Below are 21,692 nucleotides of genomic sequence, written 5' to 3'. Positions count from 1 at the left end.
CACAAAGAAAACCACATCTCTGTAGCAATTCAAGAGAAAAGACCAACAAGCCACCAAACCAATAAGCATAGAAATTAATGCATACAGCCCATTTTCCTTGCACAGTGTGCTGCACTTTATAGCAACTGAGAGCTACATTTAGTACCCAGTAGAAATGTCAAATACTTATCATAACCAGTTCATAAGACCTTTGAGATTCACAGTAGTTGGCTGTGGCCAGCTTGTTTCAAATTAGATTAGTCCAACCTAATTTTCTATTCATGTTATGTACAGTTATTTGAGGTGGAAGGCTATCAGCTCAGGGCAGGCAAACAAGACTGAGCTTCAGCTCTTGCTCTTCAAAAGAGCATGTGCAACTTTTGTCCTTTCCCCCATGTGTCATTGCTACACCCAGCTTCTAAATATCACACTCAGTGACGTTAGTGAATGTGTAAACATGCAGGAACTTTGGGAATATTAAAGCAGCCCCAGCCCACCAACCCAGGGAAATCTGTGCATCTGTGACTAAATGGGTATTTATCATTTCCTGAGCTCCATGCTGGCAGCCAGCCAGCAGAGTGTGTACATTGAAATTAGACTAGATTGGGAGACAGGACTTTGTTCCAAATTGATCTGGATGACGATAGCAATTTTGAAGGCAGCTCCACATTTTTAAAGGTTCATTGTGTGTACCTATAAAAGAGAGGGGAGAAACATTTAGGAAAATAACAGGAAGGAAATCTAATGCCAGGATATATACCTTACTGCTATTTTTATTTTATTCCTTTACAGCATTACTTTACTATTATCAACAGAGAAGCTAGAGTCACTGCAAAGACCAAAAGGTTTTATGAATTGTATCAATTCTGGCATGGAAAAAAATAATTAGCTTTAACGGGAGTAATCCAGTTTTGCCATGCGGTTGAGAGGTTTTCACTCATCAGTTTAGTCTTGAGTTTTACTCTTCTTCTTGAAAATAGTAGGTAGGCTTACAACTCCAGCTTAGCTTATTTTTTCCTGCAACATTCCATATGTACTGTATAAAGCAGGGTATTTTAACAAATGTATGAGATATTTTTGGTTGCTCACACTCTTCTGTAAAATGATTTGTGAAGTGGTAAGTCAAAATCAATAAAGATGTCAAGGCTCAGCATTAATTTCATTAGCCCACCAGAAGCACTGATAATTTTTTTATGCTTTGAATATTTGCCAGAAGAAAGATAGGCATAAGAGTTTACCAGGCATAAGAGTATTCAATGTGCAACTGCTTAAAAATGATCTGATACAATGGAAAGAACATAACACATGAGATATACATTCTTTTAAATAATTATATCAGGAACTGACCTTGTGGCACTATTTTTTCTTTCCTTATGCTTCAGTATGGAAGATGAGATAAAACTAAAGGGGGTAACTTTAGTTTCACCAAGCACCAGAATTCTGTGCATAAGTCCTCAATGTTGTTCCCAAACTGTCTTTTTATCATCTGGAGAGCCAGCCCCATGTTGTAAGAGTTATGATGGCTAGAGAACAGCTGCTATTCTGAATGTTGAATATACAGATTTTCACCTCAGATTGAACAACCAATAAGAATACAGTACATGGTATATCTCAACCATACCCCAAGGACATCTTGAAAACTAGATTGACACCTATGACTAACTGGCTTGAATATATACTAGCCAAAAGCAACATACTCAGCTCACCTAGTGATAGCTTTGGCCATCCTTTGATAGGACTCAAGGTGAGCTATATCTTGCTTCAAATGTAAGTAAATTCTGTAGGCCTAGGTGTGTTTTAAAATACACTAAGTGTTTGTAGCATATAGCCATTGGCCATATAATTTTTATGCAATCAGGGAAGAAGAAAATTTGGGAAAGCTCTGTTCTCTTTACATCAATAACATTTCTGTTTGGTGCCAAAGCAAACTGCCATTTCCATGGCCCTCTGCTATTATCAGTAAGCACTTAAAATATTTTCAGGCAAAAGGATTGAGTGCTTCACCTCCTTCTCCTTCAGAGTACGACAGAGCTGGTCTCTCATATTTAAAGCCATCCAAGGCATCCTCTAAACCTTTGGAACAATAATGTCAGCATTCAAAGGAAATAGCTTCCTCAAAACTAGAATCCTCTTTAGCATGGACAGCTGTGTCTCAGTGGAGCACAGCTTGCCTTCCTTCTTGTAGCACACAAATGTTCATTGCCTTTGATCTGGCTCCCCTTGCAGCTGCTCAGCAGATAGAACCAGGGGCTCCAAAAGGATGTGATAGAGCTCTGAGCTGTATTAATGCCTGGCCTGACTTGTCCCAGTTTCCAGAAATGATCTGGCTAGTCTTAAAGCAGCAGTACAGCAGGACACAATATCCCCTTTCTCTGTCTTTCCTGTGTCCATGCTAAGCTATAAATCTCAGTGGACCTCTGACTCAGCTGAGATCCTCAGAAGAGGAATTTCTTACAGGCTAGGCAGAAACATAAAATCCTGTTGAGGGGACACCACAGACTTTTCCCTCAGCAGATGGGGTTTGTGCACATAAAAAAAAAGTCCTCAAGACAACAGTGTTTTAAATAGATTCTTTCCACAGATTCCTATGGAATCAAGGAAAGCAGAATCAAACTGACTTGCTCTATGCAGTGCTACAGTTAGGATATTTTAAAACAGAGATTTGCAGGTAGGGAGCTAACTACACATGGCTGAGTACCTGTTAGGCTGCTACAACACTCACTTCTCACAGAGACAGAGTTTGCTGCCTACTGCAGATGGAGTCCCTTTTCTTCTGTTCTGTGACTTTGGACCATATTGACTTACTGTGTAACGCCACAGATAAGAGAAGGGAGAAGAAAAAAGGCTTTAAATAGCAAATCTTCCTTCGTGAGCCACTGAGCTCTCTTTACAGCAAAATAGCTGAATGGCATATATATATTTTCAGGAATCCATCCCATCTGTTTTCTTAATTCCTTTGTAGGAACCTGAACATGTATGGTGCCAAAATATTCACTACATTCCACAAGGGCTTGGTGGGTGCCACACCACGTTCCCAGTGGTGAATGATAAGATAGTGATAATGACAAGTGTGTACCTCTCTTCCTTGTCTGGTAACAAGAAAACAGTGTTAACTTTAGTCTCTGTGAGTTAAATATGTCCCATTTACTTCTGGTAGAGAGAATATGCTGAAGACATAGTAAAGGACAATGAAAAAGAACAAAATTCTTATTTATAGTACAACTTAACTGCTAGCAAGTTTGAGTTTAACAATCATACTGTCAGTACCTTTGACATAGCAGTCTTCTTTGGTGGGCTGGCCTGGCTTTCTTCTGCTCTGTCTAGTAAAGACCATCAAGCATATATTTATCTTTCTTTAAAGCAGCATTTGCATTCCAGTACCTGTAACACTTTCATTAAACATGCTTATCTACTCAGTCAATTTTTACAAGTGGTCTCTGAAGTTTGGAAAGCATGATTTTGTTGCAGACACCAAGAAGAAACATAGGAGGAGAATATTCCAAAGTACATTTTTTTTGTTTTCTGTTGCTGGCTGGTTGCTGAAATAAATAAGAATTATATTATATTAATGTCTGCTAATGTCTAATCTGTCACTTCCTTTGATAACTTCTGAATCCACTACTAATTTTCTACCAACTTTGGTGTATGGAAAAATACCTCAAATGTATTAAATTCTCAGAAAGAAATTGAAGGTTGAGATACTCAAAGACAACCTCACTGAGGAAAAGGTTAAAATGAGATTTCATACTTCATTTGTCATAACAGATGCTTACTATGACCTCAACTTTAACATAGAAATCCATAGGAAAATAGGTTTGAGTACTACTGCTATTTACCAACTTGGCCTCAATGGTATAAGAGAAATCTGTATTTTTATGTACAAAATAGCTTCTGTAGGAAGGGGTGCATTGTCTCACATACCTCTGCATAAGCTTTTTGTGTTTGTTTGAATTAAGTGAACAGCAGAAAAAAAACTCTTTTGTGTTAAGTAGCTTCTACTTGACTTTGACTTTCATGAACAAAACTTCAAGAAGCACTAGATCACCTTAGTAACTTACCAGCTAAGTGATTTCTGAGTACTTATATGCATCTTAAATTGCTTTTACAAACTTTGAACAACAAAATAAATACCCTTTGGAGGAGCTGGAGTAAAATACAAAATAAAGATGGAAGCAAATTAAACTTTGCAAACAAACTAGCAAATGATTCCTTAAATAGATATTGCCTCTTTTTGCTGTATTCAAACTCCCCATTATCTCACTGAAGTTTTCATTCAGAATTCAAAATTATTTTAATTATCTTTTTTTAATAATCTGTGGCATAAAGTGGTTTACTGCGAACATCAGATATTCCAAACTTAAGCTGTATTGTAGTTTTATTGTATGGGGGATACACATCCTTGGCTACCTCATTCTTCTCCCTTGAGAATGGTCTCATTACCACCTCCATGGTACCTGCTGAGTGCATATATGTATTTCTTAGAATATTTTCAGATTTTTAGGAATTTTACTAGATCAGATATATTTTTAATTAAAAATTTGATGATCAAAAGAATCTGTTAACATTTGCTTGAAAGCAACTGAGTCTAAGAAGTTTCATAAATATTAGTGGGAAACAAATCCCAGAAAATATGCAAGGATAATAAAACAGTAGAAACTTTCACTTTGATAATATGTGAATATTTATGGACTCTTTTACAGTAACCAGGTCACATGACATGTCTAAACAACTACTTAAAGCTGTTCTTCAAATATAAAACTTTAATATGGGAAAACATAATTTAATCAATTCTTGTTCATCAATCTCAAATCCTTTTGATAGTTCTCTCTTCCTTCCTACCTCCCTCCCTCCATAGCTTATGCTGCACTTCTTGCTGATGGTTTCCGTCAAATATTAATCTAGGTATCCTTTGATGCAAGATTACACAATGGCAGGAGACACAAAACCTAAAGTGTTACGTGAAGATACATATTAGTTTTTCATTATAAAGTTTCCTCCCTTTGAAGTTCTAAGGAAACTACAACTTCCTTTCTCCTGCTCTAAGATATATATATATTCACACACAGTTAAATACATCTCCCACAACAATTCATTTCCCAGGCCTAACCAATACTTAGGTGTAGTTCAAAGAGTGCCTTTGATCTGCAGACAGTTCCTCAAAAAATCTTCATTTTTCCATTGAGGTGATGAAGAATCCTACCAAGAAATGGTTTCCTGCATCTAATTAATTGAGACCATGTAACACTTTCAAGCAATGCCTTATTAACATTTGCACTTGAAAAGTTCACATCAATAATTATTTGCATAAAGTAGAATACTGTGCTTGGTTAGACCGATAGAGGAGGGAGTGTTAAAATCATGAATTCATTTTGATACTGTACATCAAATAAAACCTTGTTTACCATTCTGTATCAGATTACACTCCACAACAGTAGTGACTACGCTTGGGAGCCAGCCATTTATCATGTCAAAAACAAGGACTTCTGAGGCCAATGATCTACAGTAGCTCTGTATAAAAAGCGGTTGTATTTTTATGCCTTTGCTAAGTTTTGTGGTTAAGTGGCTCACCTCATAAGCACTATCCAATGTAAGCCATACAGAGTGAGTATTTATGCAAAGCATCCCACTGAATTTAGTGAGGCTATTCGTGTATGCTCTCCAAAATGAGAGTGTGGTTCATACAGCATAGCCCTCAGCATGTGTCTGGGACCGCGCAGAGCTCAGAACGCAGTGGCCCTGCAATCTGCTGGCTGAGGCTTGCGGGGGAGACAAGCAGCGAGCAGTAAATTAGAACAGCGACTCAGAGCTGTGCCATCATCACTTACAAGTACTTATAAATTGTTTATCCTCCCCTTCATGCTGTAGCTATAGGCTTTCTTGTTCCTACATCTGCTAAATATGACTGCTCTGCTTACTTACCAATCCCCCAGGAAGGCAGCAAGGCTCACTTACAGCTTACATCACATGCTAAGGGGTAAAGCACCAGCTTTGTACTGAGCATTGTCACCTCTCTTAATTTTGATTGCTTTCCTTTTGCCTGAATTTAGTCAGATTACAGGCAAACATGGGTTTAAGGGCTACAGCTAACCTAAAAAGCTGAATTTTTTCTCCTCTGTGGATGTAAGCATAACAAAATAGAAATGCGGGAGAGGCATAAGATGTTCCTAAATGGCTTGGGTTTCATTCATATACCTCCTTTGGGTTTCATTCACATACCGCTTTTGGCTTCTCATCACAGCACCCTCCTTTGGCTTGCCAAAAGGCACCCCTTTCCAGAAGCAGCTATACTCTATACTGAACAATGGCAGATGAGAGCGGGGCATGATAATTCACCAATAAGCCTGTCACCTGAAATGATGTGTTTTCTTTTACACGTAAATAAAGTGCTGGTTTCAGTGGTTTCAGACCGACTCAGTCACTGTCCCTGCAGTAACTGCTGTAGCTGCTGCCCAGGGCCATTGCAGTGTCTTCACCTCCATGTGGAGGTGGGAGCCCAGATCAGCTATGGATCAGCATAATCCTACCACCTGCTTAACAAGAATAAATGTGAACAAAAGCAAACAAAAACTTGTTCTTATATATGCCTTTTCATCTCATGAACACACCATGCTTTTCAGTGCATGTTATTAATAGTGTCCCCATGGCAATTTGATCATCTAAGATTGGCTTAGATTGGCTAAGTCAGTCCAGCTAAAGGACCTGTGGCAGAATTAGGATCTCTTTTACCTTTACTCACAGCCCTCTGCTTTGACCACTAGATGATGTCGATGACTGGATACTTTGAGGTTATATGAAAGCTTGCTCAGACACATCTGTTTCCAGGCAATATCACAGAGATATCTCCTTTCTTTAAAATTGACTGCAATTGAAATCCTACAATAAACTCCATTTAATATATTGCCAAACTGACATATAGCTCAAATTCGGTCTGTGAAGTCTCATCTTTTTAAGAGCAGAAACCCTTCTGTCACTGAGAAAGACCTGAAAAGCTCCTGCAGTCTCATAGGGAGTATTAACCACTGATGAGGATCTGTCTTAATACACAAGAGAACAAGGGTCAGAGTAGTTCAACAAGAAGCGTGAGGGCTTAGCAGCAGGAAAAATCCTTCTAAAAGCCTAGGGTATAAACATGATTAGAAGGGAAATTTATAATTTTGCCCAGTAAATTTCAAGCAAGCCAGCCAAGTTGCACAAGGATTTTAATGGCATTTTCGCTTGATACCAAGGAGGCCTTGCCAGAAGCCCTCAGACCTGCCTGCAGTCATATTACTGTACTTGCAAACTGTACTGCCCCAAAGATGGTGCAGTCTATTTCTGTCACAGATTAAGTGACCTCTGCACTTTTTGCATCTAGTTGTGGAGAAAGCTGCAGGTGGAGGAATGTTCATCCCTTGGTTAAGCTAAACCTTTGTTTGCTGTGTTCACATGAATAACTTATAGGGCCTTGGCATCATGAAAGCAGCACTGACACAGTTGACATGACAGCACTATAGACTGAATCCCGATCTGCCCTCAGAGGAGAAGATGGGATGTTTGCTCGTTTCACATTTCACCAAGTCGGCCTGTTCAACTATTTATAAGATGAATAGAAATTTCCACTACTTCAGCTGACACACCTGCCTTTACCTAGCAACTGCTCAAAGGGAGCCAGCTGAGACAGAGGAGGCTTTGAGAGGTGCAGCCCAGAGGGGAGCCTGCTGCTGCCACCCCTGTCAGCCCCCTCTGTGCCACCAGCTCTGGCCTCTTGGCAAGACAGCAGCCCTTTCCACTCACCTCAAAAACTATTTATACCCAGCAGAGCTCAGGAGAGGAAATGCCTTCCTGTGCAGCCTTCCCTGGGCAGTGAGCGGTGTGAGGGCAGCAGGGAGTTCTTCAGGGGCCCCAGGGCAGAGCATGGGGACACTGCCCTGCCTAGCTTGGGTTGACCACCATGGTGACATGAAGCAACCTTCCCAATGGCATGGTGTACCACCCATCCTGCTGCAATGCAGTGCTGGATACCCCTTGGATACCCCTGCATACCCCTGGATATGCCATGAGGCCCCTTCAGGGTGCCTGGGGGTCTCTGACAGTGCAGGGAGCCCACCTGGCACCAATCACTGCACATTTTCACCCAGCTTCAGGCCTGTGGGATTGCAACCACCACCTCCCAGTCGTCTGCTGGTTTTGACACAAATAAGTGAGGATGAGGAACTCCACTCAATCCAAGGCACTTGTCCAGAACTTGTTTTGCTGATGAATTGTAACCTGGCCTACACGTAGTGCCTGCAGTCACTAAGATGTCACATTTGACTCACTTACCTGCAGGGTCCCTCAAACAGCCTGTTTCCACCAGACTGCCAGTGGCAGAAAAGACAGAGCTCCACTGCATTATCACGTTTCTTTGCAGCCTGCCTGGGGGCTCTAGCCACCACAAGGTGATCTTCTAAAGTCTCCTAGGGGTAAAAAGCCATTTTAACTGGGATTAAAACATAGATGAGCTAGTGTAGCCAGGGAATAATGCATGAAAAATGGCACTTTCCTACTTTAATGCTGTAACTGTGGAGAGTAACTCACAAAATTCTGTGGTAACACGTCCAGAGCCAGACTAGTCAGAAGACCAGCTCTTATAGAAATACTGAACCTAGTTCTAGCCAGGAATAAAGTCCCATCTTCCTGGTGACTTCAGACACACAAAAACTGAGGAAGGAAGAGGCTATACATGGGATGCTGCAGCCCAGTTTAAGACAGGAATAGGCAAGGACATTGAACAGACAAAGAGGGGGTGGCAGCAAGAGGAAGATGTGCCAGCACAGATTCATCATGCGTGCTGTTGCTGGGCTAAGGAAATAAAAAAAATTAAAAGATATCCCAAACCAAATTGCATTTACTAGGTGTTTCTTCCTCAGCCTATTATCAGCAGAAGGGATGGGGATGCATCCAACAGCAGTGCCCAAAGCCAGCCAGGAGTACAGACTGGGGTATTTGGGGAGTTGGCTCCCTCTCAGCAGGGAGAGGGGCTCTTGAAAGGCAATTTTCTTTACTCTGATACCTTAAATGTTTATCCACTAGCATTTGATGTTTTTGGAGAGGGAGGACTGTAACTAAATATGACATACTCTTGCTGTTCACATCGTACCATGTGTCAGCTTTAAAAAAAGAATATTTGACTACATGGTTTTGATGCTGAGGATGAAAAGACCATAATTGCTATGGCAATGTGAAGGAAGGAGTTTACCAAAAAGCAGGAAAGAAGATAAAGTAGGGCAAGTTTTATGGTTAAAATTAGATTGACCTGAGTTGAGATTATAAATGTTAGGGAAAAAGTAAATGTGGTTTGGGTAGGGAAGGTAAAAGGTATTTCCAGGAGACATGCTTCAGTTTCAAAATATCTTGTACTTTTTGCAAAGAAACAGACTGTGACCAAAATATTCAACAGCTTTTTTTCCCTTGTGCTTGACACATGCTCTCAAACGTAGAGCTGAGATCAGATGTGAGGGAGGCCAGGGGAGGAGGTTCCCAACACCAAGTGAAGCTGAATCAAGTCATCCTTTTGTATTTCAGTAATCTCAGATAGACACCGGTGGTAATTTCCAGGATCTTCCCTTCCCTTCCCTTCCCTTCCCTTCCCTTCCCTTCCCTTCCCTTCCCTTCCCACTTCCTCCCCAGCACTAGCACTGCTGTTCATCTTGGTAACAAGCTCTTTGAGCTGTTAAAGCTGTTTGCTGAAGCTCTGGGTGCTCTCTTTAGAACTGAAAATCATCCTGCCATCATCTACCTTGCTTTAACACCCACCCACTTAGGAAATCTGAAAGCTGTGTATCTTGTCAGAGGCTGCTAATGCTATTAATTCTCCTCCCTTAACAGTCTATCCAGAATATGAAAGCAGATTTTCTGCAGATTCCTGGGCTATAGCACATTCTGCAGCATTTCCCATACACATTCCAGTGTCTGTTTCCCATGTTTAAAAATAAAAAAGTCTGATTCAACACTCTCTCATTTCATTTGTACATGACTTAGGTACCATTGGTTTTTACCTGCATAATATAAACTTTGCCCACTAAATCATATTGTGAATCTTTCCCTGTTTCTTGGCAGGCTAAATTGCCCTCTCTAACCACAACCAGACCATTTCCCAGACCCAGACTAGCACAGCCACAAATATCCTGGATCTCTTTAGCTCACAATGGAGACATACCAGAGCGTGCAGCACCGCCACTGTTAGATGTACTATCCAGTGGCCATGGGTCTCACATAACTGCCACTGTTAATGCTTTACCTATCAAATTAAGGTAATTGCTGAATTATCAGATGCTTTAATTGCACAACAGATTTTAACTCGTTCCCACATTAGGGAAATAATCATAAGGTGCCAAGTTTAGTACCCCACCCCCATATTATCAGCTGGAAGCAGAGAGACACACTGCTCTTAGAAAGTTTTCACTCACAGCTTGATAATTCCTTCCACAAGGCACTGTCATCCCAAGAGGACATAGAAATGTATGTACTGAAGCTGATTTTCAGTTGCACAAGTGTCTTGCTGTTGAGCCCTGACTTCAAAAAGGGACTTTTAAAAGAGCAAAAAAAGGAAAGTCTGATTTCTATGGAAGCAGTTTCAGCCATCCTAGATTCACATAGAATCTAGGATGGCTGAAACTGCTTTCATAGAAATGAGTCTTAGATAAATTTAGCCCACTGGTGTGTCCAAGGGGAAAGAGGATGCAGACAAGAAGAAGGAGTTCACTCTGCTGGTGACATGCTGATTCCCAGATGCAATAGAAGCATAGCATAACAGGTCGGAAGGGGACGGCGAAAGCAGGCTGTACTTCAGCACAGAAAAACTCAGAATGCTATAGAAATATATGAGGGAGGCAGGCTTTGGCACAGCTTCAGAAAAGCCTCAAAATGGCCTTACAAAACCATTTGAGGCTATGTGTCTTCCCTACCTGATCTTGATTCAAAGCAGTCAATCTTGCCTAAGAACCAGAGCATGGGACCAAAAAAATATATTATGCAATCAAGGGCTGCACTACATTTACTTTATAAAAAGACATTAAAATATTTCAAGGATTTGATTGAGACATCCTTAGCTGCCCTTACATCATAAACATCTTCAGTACTAGGAGAACAGCACATTTGACTATAAGGCAGAATATATCACATTGGGAACCACACGTGTTCTGCTCACAACATGGCCAGTGATGTACTAAGGCAATAAAGGGGAGAAGAGTTTGTTGTGGTGAGCTGTCTTCATGACTGTTCTGATCCAGGGAAAATGTTGATCAAATGTAGCAAAACATAAAATGCTAACTAAAACAATAAAATGACCAGATGAAACACAGTAGCATAGGAATGGTTTAATCTTTCCAAAAGGTTTAGTTAATTTAAAGGTAACTAAGAGTCAAGAGTCCCTTGGGAGCCAACACTGTAATACTCCATTCCATGCACTGTGACTGAGACAAGATCTAAGGAGGTCGTGAGCAGCATAATAGGAAAGATCTTACTTTAAACCTTAGCCACTAGTGGAAATAAAACTCATTTTTCTTTGTGCACTTCTCACTGTTGTAATAGCATGAACCATTCTTTCCTTCCCTGGTGACTTCATTTAAGCAGAATTATGCAGTTCAGAGTAGCTTTATGAATAGGTTTGATGTGGTGAATCTTCTTCATTAAAAAAAGAGGAAATTACTGAGTACACAGGCACCAGGGAAATACACCAGGTTGGGGAGGACCAGCCTTGCTCCATAAAAGTGCAGGTAACCAGAAGGAACATGGACAGCTGGCAGAACAACAACTGTTACTCTGTTACGACTGTTAGTTAGCCCCTTTCGTTGTTTCTATCATGCCTAATATGCTGCAACACAGTGCTAAACAAATTCACAGCAGTCCCATCATTACAAGGAAGACCTTAACAGTGGAATAAATGGTCATATAAATAGTCCATGCTTTCTGGCATTCAGATCACTCTTTTTGGCTTTTGCACATATAGCTGTGAGGAGATTTTTTAAAGTTAGTGACATAAATGAGGAAATAATTAGACTCAGGTTTTCATACCTACAGACTTTAAAACCACCCAGAAAATCTCTGTGAAATGAACTGCAGCATTTAGAATATCAGCTGAAGACACACACGGCTGAGGAAACCAGAACAGCTATTTTGCTGCATAGTCTGTGGAACATAGGCATGAGATCTGAAAAGCTACTGGAGTTTCTACACTAGTAGTAGCCTGTCAGCCAAGCTGAATCTGCAACAGCCACGGTGGTACCCTGCTCTGACCCCATGAGGACTCCACAGCCATCAAAAACCAGCAGCAACCTGTCTCATAAGTGAGCATGAGAGTGACATTACCTGAAGGGAGATACTCACTCCTCCTACTTCCCACCCTCACTTGCCATCTGTGCTTGAATTTGCTGGAAGTGAGATGATCTCAGGAGGATATTATCTGCCTTCCACCCCAAGGTAGTTGCTGCTGACTGCACTGTAATTAGTGTACATTAGTCCCAGACTGTCCTGGCCCATGGATCTCCTTGCTCTATCACAAGGTGTACATACACCCTAATTGGCCCTAAATTTGCACCATTCCTTTGATGCCAGTGGAGCTACACTCACAAACTCATGAAGGATTGAACATTGAGTCAATGAAAGAATAAATAGTTCCAAACCTGCAGTTAGGTCTAAAACTGCATGAATAATTTTCCTGTCCAAGATGAATTCTCTACTTTGCTCATAGGGCTGCATGCTCACTGCAAAGTCCTGAAGAACAATGCCAGGGCTGAGAGAAGATACCTGTCAAATGTCATTATATGCCCTCTAAAATGCTGACAAATCAGAAATATTTGGTCACTGACAGAAGAAAACATATATCCTGGCAAATATCACTCTGTTGTGAAAACAATCCTTCCAGCTAAGTCTCCTTCATGTCCAAAATCCCTACTTACTTTAATAGAGTGTTTTGGAGTGCCATGGTTCTCTCTGCGCCTAGCTGGAGCCAGGCTGTTGAGCCACAATGTATCCATTTTTCTAAATTAAAAGGCCTCTGTTCATCATCATTGTACTCAGTCACTGCCTATTCCAGGAGATCACATCTCTTTCCCTCTGGGGTAGACATTGGGAGTTTTTTTCAGCTGGGATTCTTTTCTCCAGAGATTGAACAAACAAACCCACTCAAATGATAAGCACTGTTATTTCCCCAAAGAAATCCTATCACAGCAATATTTTTTTCTTTTCTGGAGAGAATCTAGTGGTCCTCCAGGTTATCTTCTCCTCAGCCTACCTACTTTTACAAGTATTTTACCAATTGTTTGGCTCCATGCATTTACCTCTAAAGTTCTCCAAGGACAAAAGATTGGCAGCTACTTGATCGTAAAGGTAGTTTAACTTTACACACAAGGGCAAAAATGGAGATGAAAATTAGATCAGCAAAAGCATTGCAGCTCTATTTTCCTAATGAAGCAGAATTCTCAGACCGAGCTGGGCTTACACACTGTAATCAAGCACGCTTCTCACAACACTGAGGTTATGGACAGCCCTGTGCAGAGCAAGGTAATTATCAGCTGCCACAGCTCAGAAGGGCTCTTCCTCTTTATTTTGCTCAGCTGTCAGCTTATATTAAAGAAGAAAATTAAGAAACTCCCTCATTTTCAGAAGCATCTGCAGCATAAAAAAGACATGCAGTACATATGTATCCACTTCCCTCCAATCCACACCCCACCCAAAAAAAAATAGTGGAGGAGAGAGGGGGATCAGAAGATGAAATATTGTTATGCTGGTCATCTTTGTGAAACATGTTTTTGCAAGGATGAGCTAAATCTAGTTCTCAATCCCATTTCAGAAGGATTGCATTGTGAAAATTACTTCATATGTGATCAATAGCATTGACTAAATTAAAGTATTTTGAGAAGGGCTTCCCTGGTACTGAAAGGCAGGGACTGGTGGAAGTCTAGAGGACAATGAAACTGCTGAGGAGAAAAACTGAGGCAGAGTAAGATAAATCTCTGACTTCCTCATATGAATGAATGTTAGTACAGATAGAGGGGTGTGGTTTATTTAGGTAGTAATAGTAATACAAGGTTATTTTCTCCTATCCAAATGTACAGAAAGTGCTTTGCGAAGAGTTTGTTTGGAAATCCTTGCGGGACTGCAGAACCTAAGACAGAGTAAAGCTTTGATATCTCTATACATACAAATTACCAAGCACAGCATACCATAAAACCTAGCCAGGCAATGCATACAAGCAAAAGGAAATATCATTGAGAAGTCAGAAAACTGCACTGAGCAAGAAGTTCTATAATAATGAGTTACATTGTGTCAACAAAAAAAAAAACCACCTGAAAGCTTTATCAAAAATAATATGTTTTATTTAAGAGCACAAACAGATGTGAAAGAAATAAAATCACTCAGGAAACGGTTCTCAGGATGTGAACTATGACAAAACAAATCATACCAGTGTGCAATGAAAAAGCAGACCATGAAGGCCTACAAAGTGAGGGAAAAAGTTAGGTTAGAATCTTATAGGAGTCTGTAGGAGAATCTCAGAACCACAGAATGGTTAAGTTTGGCAGGGGCATCTGGGGATCACATAATTCCAGCCTCTGCTCAAAGCAAAGAGAACCACAATAGGCTGCTCGGGTCTGTGTCTATTTAGGCCTTGAAGACCCTCAAGGATGGAGCAACCACAACCTGTCTGGGCAAACTGATCCTGTTGTTCAGTCACCCTTCCAGTAAAAAAGTCTTTTCTTATTTTAAATTTTTTGTGTTTTCCATTCACTGAACACCACTGAGAAGAGCATCATTCCATCTTCTTTAATCCTGCCCTATAAGTATAGGACTAGGTATATAGCACACATTCACAAGATCCCACTGAGCTTCGTCTTCTCCAGGCAGAGCTGTCCTGACTCTCTCAGGCTTTCCTCTTATGAAAGTTGCTCCAATCCCACCATATTTGTGACCCTTCATTGAACTCAGGCCCCTATTTCAAAGTGCCTGTTGATTTGCAGACCCAACACTCCTGCTGTGTCTCATCAGGGCTGAATGACACAGGACATAATTAGCGCACTAACTCAAAGGGAAAAAACACTGGTAAAACATATGATAATTTGATATTGGGAATAAACGACAAAATATCTGAGGGCAGAGTGCTACTTAAGCCAAATATTCCAAAATATATTTGAACTTGGTGATGTCTAAAAGGATTCCAATGATACATTAATGGGCCTAAGAGAAGAACTCAAGATCTTTGTGCTTATACTTTAGGACATGACAAAAAACTATCAGCTTCTGAACTTTGTGGATGTGGTTAGCTCAAAAAAGTGGTAAAGGATGGTGAAGTCATTACAAAGTCAAGATTTTGCTACTTCTAATTGGGTAAAAATTGTCACTGAACATTTCTTTCTGGGTACCTGGCAAGCTAGAATGTACATGTGTATGCACACATGGGAAAATATGTGAAAGCATAGACAAAAAAATGAAGCTCCTCCATGAGCTTCTCAGTTTAAAGGAATAAAAAATAGTTTTACGGAGCATTTTGCCTGGTGAGAGCAATTCTGTCAAAGCTTATACAATCTTTGGCAAGGGAAGGTGGGCAAGTTAAATTTTCATTAATCTGAACCACGATGCACCTAATGGTCAGAGAAACATTCTCACAAACATACCAGCATATTCCAATCCATTCCCATCAGAGAATACACACAAGTTGTGAGCTGAGAGGATTGTAATACATTAACATAATATGTAATTGGCTCCATGTGGAAAATCAATTACCTCCGTAAAAAAAAGGCATTTGTTAGTCATGGTCCAAATGCTAAGACATAAATTTTCATATCTGAAAACTGAGGAAAATTGGAGGGACTAGAGGAGAACTGATGTTGTTTATCTATAGCTTCCTCTTTTAAGAGGTTAGCTGGAGTTCTGCAATTACACCAGAGCTCTGTATTACACTCATTACCCTACAGTACATGTATTCACAGTCTCAAAATGTCAGATGTTTCTAGGACATCTACGTGCTCCTGACCTCACACATACTTTCATAACAGCCTGATTGTACAGCTATATTTTTGAAATGTCCTTTCCCTGGCAATTAATGTAGCCCAGTTTTTGCTTAAGAAAAGAATATTCCAAAGTTTTTTAAAAATAATAAAGCCTGGAGTCTCTCATGCCAGGAATGAGAATTTGGTGATGAGCAAAGGAAATGAGCAGAGGTCTGTGCACACAGGATATTGGAGACTGGAGGAAGGAATCCTGCAGGGAAGAATTTCACCCTACTTTGGTTTGAAAGTCAAATACAGCTCCAGATCTGAATCATAATTAGACTCCTGCTGAAAGTTTAACTCCTAATTTCTGAATTGGATAGTGAATGCAGCAAAATACAAATAATGATGCTTCAACACACCCCTTATCAAAAGCAGAAGTAGCCAACAGTGCTCAAGACCTAAATATTTAAGTGGACTAAAATAAATATCCTCAGAATTTGACCTATCTCATCTGGGCAGGTAGCAGCAAGGCCATAACACCCTATATGTTCTTTGATCATCTTGGAAGAATTTATTCTCCAGATGTTTATGTTCCTCAGAAAAACGATTGGTATTCTATTTTTGTAGAAAACAATTTATGGAAGAAGTCCAACAATATGAATTTAAATTTGGCTATCTGCCAAAGAGTGATTTGGTAAACATTCAGTCTTTGTTTCAAGTTTCCAAGAAGCAGTTATATATAATTCAACAGTTCCCACTGTTGCAATAAAATGGCAATAAGAATAAACAGACTAAGCACTGAGTGGGGAGAAGCCCAGACTAAGAAACTTTGCTTGAGGAGCTGAGCTGGTGGAACCAGACTGAGAAAGCACTAGCTACAGCCCAGGAAAATGGCAGAAGAGAGTAAATTGGTTGCAAGGAGGCAGAAACACATTGTTTGTGTACCCAAAATCTGGAAGGCAAAGGAGAGAAAAACAGAAAGCATAGCAAGGAGAAAGAGTAGGAAAGGTGTGAGGAGACAGAAAAGGGGAAAAAAACCAGTGGTAGTCACACCTAGCTACAGAAAGGAAAATAATTGCTCACATAGGTAACATTAGGACTGTAATATTTTTTTTAAGCTTTAGAGATTAAAAAATAGCAATAATTCTAACTAAAATGTAAGTTTCCTAAGCATCTTCTAAGTCTCTAAACTGGGAGAAAATAAAAACATTAGCCCACTGTTAAATGAGTGAAGAATTGCAAAAGCAATGGTATTGAGGGTAAATATCACTCCAGCAAAATGCAGCAAGTGCCTAATAAGAACAGCTGGGGAATTTTTCTGTAGTAAAAGTCAAATGCAGGTAACATTTCTTCCTGATGAACCATTAATTCTCTCCAATAATGACCTCAGATTAGTTGTTTCTATATTTTATTATTGTACTTTCTCATAATAACCTGCATTATTTCCATTAATGTATAGGTTATAATGTTGAAGCATATGGAATCCAAAGTGGATTGGGAGAAGTGGTATTTTGCTGTGATAATAACACCATTTCTGCATAACTAGTCACTGATCTTTGTTCTTCTCATCAGCAAATAGACCATCTCTGTAACAAAAGTAAAGCTGAGGGATTTGAAAATGTCAAAATAGCAAGCAACAAAGAGCCCTTGGCCCATATAAATATTTACATTTGAAATATCCATTTGCTGAACGGAATATTTCAGCTGTTGAGGGCAGACTGAATCTCATTACATCAGCTCCACAGGCCTATTGGTGCTCTTGCTTTGAAGACAAGAAAATTTATTGTGCGATATGCACATTCCAAGCACCCAGCACATTTACAAAGTGGGTTGTATTTCAGCAATGCCATGTCTCTGCTATTCAATTTTTATGATAGCATCCAGACTCCACAGCTGTGTAGCTTTCTAATATTGAATACAGATCCCTCGCAAGACAGCTGTCTTGGAACTGTAATATGGGTTTTGGTTTCTGGTTTGTTTTTTTGTTTTGTTTTGTTTTGTTTTGTTTTTTTTATATTAAGAAGAAGAAAAAAAAAACCCCAAACTTCTAAAACCAGTCTCAGCAATGTCTTGCCTAGAAGAAAATCCATTTTAGTTCACCACTTATTCTGATCTGGAGCTCCAGTAAGTAAAAAACTGTCCAACATTTGCAATTCAGGAAGATTAGTGCATGCAACCCTTTGTCTGGATGCAGCCAGCTCAGCCCCCACTTAAGGCAGTCTCTCATGATCAATAGATAGACAGGCCCCTCTGTGTACAGACCTGGTCCTCCATCCTGCTAGAGACTCCTTATGCCCTTGTGAACTTGTGAGGGACCAGGTCTTTGGGATAAGGTTATTGGAGAAGAAGAGGGAAGAATAGGAAGATGTCTTCCCACTTTTGGCCTTGCCTTGCAAAGGAAATCAGTGAAAAAGGCATCTCAGCTCCTTTCTGGGAATGTCTAGGTTAGTGCAGTGTAGGGATGTCTGCCAGGTCAACAGTGCTTGCAACCACTGCTCTGATCAACCTTTGCCTTCCAGGAAAAGGCTGGCAATAGGCTGCAGGTGTAAAACACCCAAATGTTCTCCAGTGGAGTCATCAGGCCTCATCCTGAGCTGTTGTCACCTTTGCCCCTTCAACTGGAGGCAGCCTGGCCCATGATACAAAACAGAAGTACAAGAGAGGAATGCAGATTTTTTTTTCCCCCATTGCGGGTGTTTATTCAATAAAAGGAGATCCAAATTGGCGTTTTTCATGTAACACAGTGTGGTTGCTCTATAGTTCCCCCAACTTCAGTGTATTTAGCATAAAACACTCCCAACTGTATGTATATTTACCATTCCAACTCATTTGGAAGTGTTTTGTATAGGCTGCTTTGCTACTTCTGTACATCTCAATATGCCAAATAGATAGCTGTGGGCCCCTTTTTAGTAGCTACTTCTCTGTTTCCATCACTATAAGGTGTTGTCTTCATTTCAGAAAAGGCTCTAAACCAGGCATTAGTGGTGGAGTAACTTGATTCCTCAAAAGTCGTGCACTTTTAATTCTTTATGATTTTTCCCAATTTTTTCTCAATTCTTCCTGAACATCCTGGTAAAAGGTGGAGCTAAAGAAGTTTCCCAGTCTTCAGATTTAGATTCCATTTTTTTTTTATCTCATGTTGCTTTCCAGCATTTCTATGACAAATAAAGATTTCTTCTCCTATTAATATTTTATAAACCAACAACCAGCTGTGTAACAGATCAAACCCAAGTTTAGTAGTCTATAAATGGTAAACCGGCAATATATGTAAATGCTGGCCTGACCATGATATTTCAATCTTTTTCTAAAGTTCTTTATAACCACCATTATCACCGAATACGTCTCAAGGGAACTCTGTGATAACATAATTGTCCTCCGAGATTTGTGGTGCAACGATGTGCCAGAACATGGAGTACGTTTACAATGAAAGCATCACTCTGGCTCAGTCTGTGTAACTATTAATGCTTTGCAAGTCTGCCTTGCCTGGGATGTAATGTACTACAAATAATTACCTAATGTGCTTCAGCTTTGTGCAGGTTCTGTGAAAATACTCCTTTCCTTTAACTGAGGTAATTTTTTCTCATTAACCAGGGATTTATTTTTTTTCTCATTGCCAGGGATTTTTTTCTCATCGCTAACTAACTGATTAGAAGGAAACATATACTCTCCAGTGGAAAAACTGGAGATAATAGTGCTGTGATAAAGACTAAAAAGTGATCTACGACTCATCATCGTCACCAATAGATGACATTCATAATAAGGTTTGTCACTGTTTCCAAGTATTTTTCTATCCAGCCATTACTTTATTATATCAAAATTCAAGCATAGAAAATTTCCTTCACTTGGCAATTAAGTTTTATTACTTATACCAGATGCATTGGGTATGAGAGCTAAAGAGCTGGCATTAACAAAAACATACAGGGCACTGTTGGTAAGTGTTATAAATAAGTTTTAGACAAATAAAGGAACAAGCACCTAAATGCACATACCCACACATACATTGGCACACATGGGGCTCCTTATATACTCTGACACAAAGAACAATTTTGCAATTCAAAGGCTAAATTTTTGAATCTATTTGAAAGATGTATGTCAGGTCTGTAAACCCAAACAGCTGCTCACTGTTCTCACCTTTGAGAAGCCAGAGCGCAGGGCTGTGCACACTCATTTACACACACTTGTACTGCCCCTCCTGTTTAGGCCCAGAGCAGCCCACTGTGGAATTGCAGGTTATAAAGTGCATTGTAGTAACAAGCACAGTTTCATGGCACAGAGGCCGAGGCTTTTACAGCTCATTGCCATTAATAGCCTGGGTTATGTTGTTCTTGGCCTCTCTCTGTGAGGGGGTCCTCGGGGCACAGTGAGCTTTTTGTCTCACCGCTTGAGATGCTTTCTCTGGGCAGACAGGGACTTCCTTGTGGAGGTGGATCAGGAGTCCTGCCACCTCCCAGCTTTCAGGTGATCAGCCACAATGAGTACCATGTCTTCTTTCTATCAACCTACAGAAAGCTGCAACAGCAGCATCTCAAAGCCTGTGCTCCTTACAATGGAGTCATGGAGGAAATGGGTCTTTCGAGACACCACATGATGAGAGCTACCTGCACAGTGTCCCCAGCAGGAACCTGGATTCAAGACATGAAGTACCACCCTGCTCCTTGCCTCTGGTCATGGCACCAAAAACACATTCAAGCCAGCTACAACAGAATATCCCCATGTATTGTCTGCAACCTCACAAGGACTGTCAGTCCCTTACAAGGTCTGACCCAACCTCACTCTGATTAGCCTGAGTTATCTGGTGTCACATGTAAACATGAAAGGAATCTAGGCACTTATTAAATATGCATTTCCCTTACTATTAACATAGTTCCATCAATATTTTAATGCCATGTTGCCTTTTGGATTGTTTTCCTACTGTAACATGAGGTCTCTGCTGCAGCAGATAGACACCACAGGAATGGATGTGTTTGTGGATGACATTTATTTCACTATGACAAGTTGTCATCAGTGGTGATTTTCTGCTGCAAATGCTTAACACCTCTAGTCCCTTCTACCAATAAAGCCAATGGGACAGCATGAAGGTGTACAGGATAGGGCTGAAGCTATATTCAAGAATCAAAACACATTTTTTTTACTGCCAAAGAGTGATAACTTGTGATCAAACAATTACATATATATAAAAGAATATATTTAACTCAGTACAAATGTGCTGACTCTATTGGCATACATGAGGAGGAAATTTGATAATTGACTAGTTTGGGGGTGAAATTCATGTCTATAGGAAGTTTGTCTGAGGGTTTAATTTCCTGTTTTTTACAATCCTTTTCTCATCCTGTCTAGTGTTTTCGCTCTCCTCTGGTTATAGACTAATCATCCCAAAGTCCCAGTGATTTGCTTGAAAAACAATAGCTGGCAGTTATTGTGCTAAACAGCCCATTTTGTTATCCCTGCCACAGTGCCAGTGTTCTCAGTCATTGCACTTGATAGGTGTCGTTAAGGCTCCCATGCTGTTAGTCACTTTCCTGATCTTTCATGTTTCTTCTACTCGGGAAGCAGCTTTTCCTAGAAACATTCAAAGAGAATAAAACCAGATTACATCCAGCACCTCGGGGTAATGGCATCTAAGATCCAAATCCCCCACTTTTTTTTTCTGTATTTTTAAACTGGTAATTCCAATTAAAAATGTAAAGGGGTGAATTATTCCCCTTGTGCTCATACAGAGTCATTCCATAGAAGTCTACAGAACTAGTTATGAGAGAAATATTGTTC

The sequence above is a fragment of the Passer montanus genome, unplaced genomic scaffold (genome assembly GCF_014805655.1).
Source record: "Passer montanus isolate IOZ18808 unplaced genomic scaffold, ASM1480565v1 scaffold17, whole genome shotgun sequence".
In the NCBI taxonomy this organism is placed as follows: Eukaryota; Metazoa; Chordata; class Aves; order Passeriformes; family Passeridae; genus Passer; species Passer montanus.
The sequence above is the reverse complement of the archived record's forward strand: the minus strand, read 5'-3'. Positions refer to the sequence as shown.